Source organism: Cucurbita moschata, unplaced genomic scaffold, assembly GCF_002738365.1.
Source record: "Cucurbita moschata cultivar Rifu unplaced genomic scaffold, Cmos_1.0 Cmo_Scf00227, whole genome shotgun sequence".
NCBI classification, from domain to species: domain Eukaryota; kingdom Viridiplantae; phylum Streptophyta; class Magnoliopsida; order Cucurbitales; family Cucurbitaceae; genus Cucurbita; species Cucurbita moschata.
Genome location: NW_019268743.1, coordinates 1 through 7504, shown reverse-complemented (window position 1 = coordinate 7504; position 7504 = coordinate 1). Strand labels below are relative to the sequence as shown.

The window sequence follows — 7504 nt, the reverse complement described above, 5'->3', positions numbered from 1 at the left end:
TACTCATTGCATAGGACGGCCCAACTCACATGTCCCACATGTACAATTTAGTGATCACATTGTTTATATCATATATAAAAGTGGGCCGCATCAATAGTGTCCCCAAGATAAGGTACTCAGCTTTATCCCTGTACTATAGATCATTTTGACTATATACTTGAACTTGATCCACTCTTATGTCTCTACGTATAGTTCAAGTAATCATACTATAGCCAGAGTGTTCTTAGTTTATTTGGTTTAGATTAATGATTGTAAAATTTACTTTATTCGATAACAATCTTTACTTAATAAACATCAATAATAATTTTATTGAAAATAGAATATGTTTTTGTTTACAAACTATGAGTTTTATGACATAAAACCTAACAGTTCTGATGTTCTTTCTCATCGTTTTCCTCCTATAACTCTTTGTTGGACTCTATGCTTCTCTTTCACGAAGTCTCGTGGCTTGTAGATGCCTAAAATGACACCTCTATGAGCTTCTTAAAACCTAAAAATTGAATCTGGATTTCGACGACACACGACGTTATTCAAGTGTATAAAGCTTACCTCTCGTGTATGTGGGATCATCGGTGGTATTTTTGTGTCATGAACCAAGCGTTTCAACGTCGAGTTTGGTCATTGTAGGTGTGAGTTCTAGGTTATGGAGTGATAAGTAAGGAATCAATACAAGGGGAATAAGATTCGGATTACCTTGTTGATCGAATATCTCAAGACAAGAAGAACGCTTGATTGAGATTCGAATCACTCCACAAGCAAGATTGATCATGTCTAGCTTGAATGATTCTTGTTGATCAAATATCTCAAACACTTGTTTGAGATTCGAATCACTCCACAAGCAAGATTGATCATGTCGAGCTTGAATGATTCTACATGCAACCTAAACTACATAGAATTACAAAGAAACTTGGCCATTGGCTAAAGAAAGCACAAATGCTCCTTTTATATATATTTTCCAAATCTACCTTACAAATACAACATACATGGCTTTATAAGCCTCAAAATGAAACTATTAAAGGCATTCCAAAAGTTGTAACATTCATACTTAATGACCATAATTAGCCATTATGTAAATGTAACCTAAAGTAAATAAAATGTCTTAAAATACAATAACTCTAAATTACTCTAAATTGTAACCCACCAAAATTTGTAACATTCATACTTAATGACCATAATTAGCCAAAATGTCTTAAAAAATAATAACTCTAAATTACTAACCAAACATTTCTCAAGCGTATAAAGCTATATATATTGGTAGGAAGATTATCTTTACCATGACCATGAAGCAATGGAAGCTCAAGGATCGATTCGATTGACGCTATCTAGGAAGAACACTTGATTACCTTCACTAGAAGGAGGGTTTGAACCTCCGATCTTGTGATTAAGAGCCACACGCTCTAACCAACTGAGCTATTCTAGCCTGTTAATTAAAATTTTTCGAGCCCACCACTAGTAAATGTTGTCTACTTTGACTCGTTACGCATAGCCGTCAGCCTCACGGTTTTAAAATGTATCTACTATGGAGAGGTTTTCCAGCGTCCTCGTTGGTAGTCTACTAGGGAGAAGTTTCCACACTCTTATAAGAAATGTTTCATCTTCTCTCTAACCGATTTGGGATCTTACAATCCATTCTCTTGGGGGCCAGTGTCTTCGCTGGCACACTGCCTGGTGACTAACTATGATACCATTTAAAACAGCTCAAGACCATCTAACAAATTTGTCCACTTTGGCGCATTACGTATCACCATCCGCCTCACGGTTTTAAAATGTGTCTACTAGGAAGATTATTCCACACCCTTAAAAGAAATTCTTCCTTACCCTCTCCAACCACTAGCAGATATCTTCCATTTCGGCCTCTTATGGATCACCATCAACCTCAGTTTTAAAATGCGTCTATTAAGAGAGGTTTCCACACTCTTATAAGGAATGGTTCATTCTCCTCTCCAACCGACGTAGGATCTATTAAAAAGTTGTAGGATGACTGAGTGTTCTAAGGTGCCAAAATCAAGTTTTGGTCCTTGTAAGAGGGCATGGGTTCAAATCCCACTTTTGTCACAATTAAAATTATTGTGTTACTCTAATGGGCTAGCAAAAATGGAAAACATCTACTTATTACCATGGTTGGGTTGTTATCATGAAATGATAAGAACTTTTTAGAAATCTTTTTACCTTTTCGAATTTAATTACAATAAATCGTGAGGTTGAGATATAAATAATAAGAAAAAGAAAGTCAAGAAAAAAGCTAAATTATGATCATCGTTTTAGCATACATCGTCAACACGTCATCAAACGTAATCATATAACTCATACACATCATCATACATCATATGTCAAGCATCATATTAATAAAGAATAAAGGACACGTGTCAGTGCAACTAGGCACGTGTTGTCATACGTCAAACAATTGCCTACTCGATCCTATAGTAAGGCTATTTACTTGGTTGGCCTTTGCCGGCATTTCTCTACTTTCGGATTTGCTAAGCTTTCGTTCCTCGAAGTTTCTCCAAACATTACGGTTTGTCGTTTCCTATTATAGCGTTCATTTCATTTCATTAACATTTCACATTTATAATGTAGTTGAACTTGAATTCATGAAAAAGTGCATCATATTGGCCTTATTTATCTTAATTTTGGTCAAATTAGCTCCGAGAGGGTAAAAAATTGTAGGAGTCAATGTCAGAATAGGCAAACCGAGCGTTTTAAGCATAAGGACTATGCGCAGCCATGCTGAGTTGTGAAGCCGAGGGGTTGTTTTTGTTGTAAGTTGACGTGTGGCGCAATAAGGCGCTGACCCTTGTGCAGACTAAATTGGGTCGACGTGCGGGTCAAGGGACGATTACTGGGTCGCGACATGGGTGCTGGGCTATTGTAGATGGATCTTAGGTAATTGGGCTTCGCCATGGACTGTCAGGTTTTGGGCTGCAGGCGTTGCGGGTTGGATGGGTAGACGTGGGATCGTGGGTGCTAGGCTGCTGAGCTAGGCTGCAAACATTGGGTTGGGTTGGCTATTATAATTGGGTCGTGAGTGTGTGTTGGACCGAACCAATGGATTGAAAGTGGGTTGTGGGTTTAAGTTTAACCGAGATCCGGATTCGGATCTAGATTCGATAGATTCGTCTTATTCGCCCGACTCAACGCGATTTTCTAGTTTTCATCTCTTTCCTCTCTATGGCTATTTCCAACATTCTTTCTCATCGTTTTCCTCCTCTAACTCTTTGTTGGACTCTCTACTTCTTTTTTACGAAGTCTTGTGGCTTGTAGATGCCAAAAACGACACATCTATGAGCTTCTTAAAAACTAAAAATTGAATCTGGATTTTGACGACACACGACGTTATTCAAGCACAACTAACTAAAGTTCACCTCTCGTGTATGTTGGATCATCGATGGTCTTTTTTGTATCGTGAACCAAACGTTTCAACGTCGAGTTTGGTTATTATAGGTGTGAGTTTTGTAATAGTAGAAAGCTATATCAAGTAAAGCTATAAAGGAAGGTTTGAACCTCCAACCTTGTGGTTAAGGTCACACGCTCTAACCAACTAAGCTATTCCAACCAATTATTTAAAATTGTCCGAGCCCAGTACTAGTAGATGTTGTCTGCTTTGGCTCATTACTTATCGTCATAAGCCTCACGATTTTAAAACGCATCTACTATGGAGAGGTTTCCCAGCGTCCTTGATGGCAGTCTACTAAGAGAGGTTTCCACACGCTTATATGAAACGTTTCAACTTCTCTCCAACCGATTTGGAATCTCACAATCCACCCCTTTGGGGACCCAACGTCTTCGCTGGCACACCGCCTGTGACTAGCTCTAATACCATATTTCAAACCCACCATTAGCAAATATTGTCCACTTTGACGCATTACGTATCACCATCAGCCTCACGGTATTAAAATGCGTTTACTAGGAAGATTTTTCCACACCCTTAAAAGAAATGCTTCCTCACCCTCTCCAACCGCTAGCATATATCTTCCTTTTTGGCCTGTTTTGGATCGTCGTGAGCCTCACACTTTTAAAACACGTCTATTAGTGAGAGGTTTCTACACTCTTACAAGGAATGATTCATTCCCCTCTCCAACCAATGTGGGATTTATTTATAAGTTGTCAGGATGGCCAAGTGGTCTAAGGTGCCAAACTCAAGTTTTAGTCCTCGTGAGAGGGCGTGGGTCAAATCCCTCTTTTGACAAATAGATTGGCTATTATAATTGGGTTGTGTTGGGTCGAACTAATGGATCTTTGTCTCTTTCTCATCGTTTTCCTCCTTTAACTCTTTGTTGGACTCAGTGTTTCTTTCTTGCATTTTCTTATGTGTGTAGTGTGATCCTAACAAGGTGAAATTCACCACCATCAAGATGGAAAGGATCCGAGGTCTTCACGAACCAACCACTGTTTGGGGTAAAACATAATACCATGACCATAAAGCAGTGGAAGCACAAGGCATCTTCTTTGCAAAATTTACCACGATGACAAGATTTGTTTGGGGTAAAACATAATACCATGACCATAAAGCAGTGGAAGCACAAGGCATCTTCTTTGCAAAATTTACCACGATGACAAGATTTCAGTTTATGGAAGATGGAGATTGAAGCAGGCTATCAGGAATTGGTGTTCAACATCTTATAACACAATTCAAGGGTTATGATTCAATAGAATATGTAAGACAATAATATTATCAAGACACTCATAAAGAACAAATGATCACCAACGCTAGAAGGAGGGTTTGAACCTCCGACCTTGTGGTTAACAGCCACACGCTCTAACCAACTGAGCTATTCCAGCCAATAATTTTAAATTCTCCGAGTCCAGCACTAGTAGATGTTGTTTGCTTTTGCACGTTACGTATCGTCGTCAGCCTCACGGTTTTAAAACGCATCTACTATGGAGAGGTTTCCCAGGTCCTTGTTGGCAGTCTACTAGGGAGAGGTTTCCACACACTTGTAAGAAATGTTTCATCTTCTCTTGAACCGATCTGGAATCTCACAATCCACCCCCTTGGGGGCCCAGCGTCTTCGCTGGCATATCGCCAGGTGACTATCTCTGATATCATATCTCAAGCCCACCATTAGCAGATATTGTCCACTTTGGTGCATTACGTATCACCACCAGCCTCATGGTTTTAAAATGCGTCTACTAGGAAGATTTTTCCACACCCTTAAAAGAATTGCTTCCTTACCCTCTCCAATCGCTAGTAGATATATTCCATTTTAGCCTGTTATGGATCGTCGTCAGCCTCACAGTTTTAAAACGCGTCAATTAGTGAGAGGTTTCCACACCATTATAAGGAATGGTTCATTCACCTCTCCAACCAATGTGAGATTTGTTAAAAAGTAGTCATGATGGCCAAGTGGTCTAAGGTGCTAGACTTTTATCATAAAATGATATGAACTTTTTTATTTAGATCTTTTACCTTTTTGAATTTAAAGCTATATATGGTAGATAGTTATACATATTACATGGTTATATGTGGTAAAGCTATATATAGTAAACTGAACTATATATATATATCCCCTTGGGACAGCTTTGAAAATGTACTTTTTCTGGGTTCTCTGCTACTGGAAATACCTGAATTTATAATGCAAATTCTTTAGCGAGAGTTCTCCTTGCATTTTCTCATCGAGTGTGTGCATTGTTGTGCGATTCTACCCACTGGTATCAGAGGTAGGTGAAATTCACCACAATCTGTGAAGATGGAAAATTCAAAGATTGGAATTGAGAAGTTCAATGGATCCGATTTCAGTTTATGGAAGATAGAGATTGAAGAATATCTTTACTAGAAAGATCTTCACGAACCCCTATTAGGAGTAAAGCATAAGTTCAAATATTGGAATTGATAAGTTCGATGGATCCGATTTCAGTTTATGACAAACCCCTGGGGGTAAAGTCGGATACCAAGACCATGAAGGTATTGGGCTCAAATGCGATTTCAACTAGTCGTATCTACCTAAAAAGCTATCTTATCTTCATAAGAAACATTTGGTTACAATTGCCATCGCTAAAAAGAGGGTTTGAACCTCCGACCTTATGGTTAACAGCCACACGCTCTAACCAACTGAGCTATTCCAACAAAATATTTATAATTGTCTGAGCCCACCAATAGTAGATGTTTTATGCTTTGGCTCGTTATGTATCGCAGTCAGCCTCACAGTTTTAAAACGAATCTAGTATGGAGAGGTTTTCTAGTGTCCTCACTGGCAGTCTACTAGGGAGAGATTTTCACACCCTTATAAGAAATGTTTTATCTTCTCTCGAACCGATCTGGGATCTCACAATTCACCCTCTTGGGGGCCCAGTGTCTTCGCTGGCACATCGCCTGGTGACTAGCTCAAATACCATTTGTAACAGCTCAAGCCCACCGCTAGTAGATATTGTCCACTTTGCGCATTACGTATCACCATCAGCCTCACGGTTTTAAAATGCATCTACTAGGAATATTTTTCCACACCCTTAAAAGAAATGCTTCCTTACTCTCTCCAACCGCTAGCAGATATCTTCCATTTTGGCCTGTTATGAATCACCGTCAGTCTCACAGTTTTAAAACGCATCTATTAGGAAAAGGTTTCCACTGTTATAAGGAATGGTTCATTTCCCTCTCCAACCAATATGGGATCTATTAATTGGTAGTCAGGATGGTCGAGTGTTCTAAGGCCCCACACACAAGTTTTGGTCCTTGTGAGAGGGCGTGGGTTCAAATCCCAATTCTAACACAATTCAAATTGTTGTGTTTTTTATTTAGATCTTTTACCTTTTCGAATTTAATTACAATAATCTGCATTACGTATCACCACTAGCCTCACGGTTTTAAAATGCGTCTATTAGGAAGTTTTTCCACACCCTTAAAAGAAATGCTTCCTCACCCTCTCCAATCGCTAGGAGATATCTTCCATTTTGGCCTGTTATGGATCGTCGTCAAACTTATAGTTTTAAAACACGTCTATTAGTGAGAGGTTTCCGCACCCTTATAAGGAATGGTTCATTCCCCTCTCCAATCAATGTGGGATCTATTAATAAGTAGTTAGGATGGTCGATTGGTCCTCTTGAGATGGTGTGGGTTCAAATCCCACTTTTGACACAATACAAATTATTGTGTATTAGTCTAATGGCTAGGGAAAATGAATGACTTTTACCACTAACCATGGTTGGGTTGGGTTATATCATTAAATGACATGTGAACTTCTTAGATCTTCTTTTTACCTTTTCGAATTTAGTTACAATAAATGGTGATGTTTAGAGATATAAATAATAAGCCAAAGAGAGTGAAGAAAAAAGCTAAACTATGATCATCTTTTTAGCATACATCGTCATCATAAACACATCATAATTATCGTAAAACATCATCATACATCATATGTCCTACATCATATTAATAAAGCAATAAAGGACACGTGTCAGTGCACGTCATACATCAAACAATTGTCTCGCCTATCCTATAGTAAGGCTACTTACTTGGTTGGCCTTAGCCGGCTTTCTCATATGCTCTACATCATATTAATAAAGTAATAAAGGA

The 7504-nt window shown here is 38.6% G+C and overlaps 3 non-coding genes across 3 annotated transcripts; all 3 read right to left on the bottom strand.

The window, feature by feature from the left end:
* Nucleotides 1-1346: 1346 nt before the first annotated feature.
* TRNAK-CUU lies at nt 1347-1420 on the bottom strand. Its single transcript has one exon. It is a non-coding gene; the product is annotated as a tRNA-Lys (tRNA).
* A 3285-nt stretch (nt 1421-4705) lies between these two features.
* On the bottom strand, nt 4706-4779 carry TRNAN-GUU. Its single transcript has one exon. It is a non-coding gene; the product is annotated as a tRNA-Asn (tRNA).
* A 1211-nt stretch (nt 4780-5990) lies between these two features.
* On the bottom strand, nt 5991-6064 carry TRNAN-GUU. The gene has a single exon. It is a non-coding gene; the product is annotated as a tRNA-Asn (tRNA).
* Nucleotides 6065-7504: the final 1440 nt, after the last annotated feature.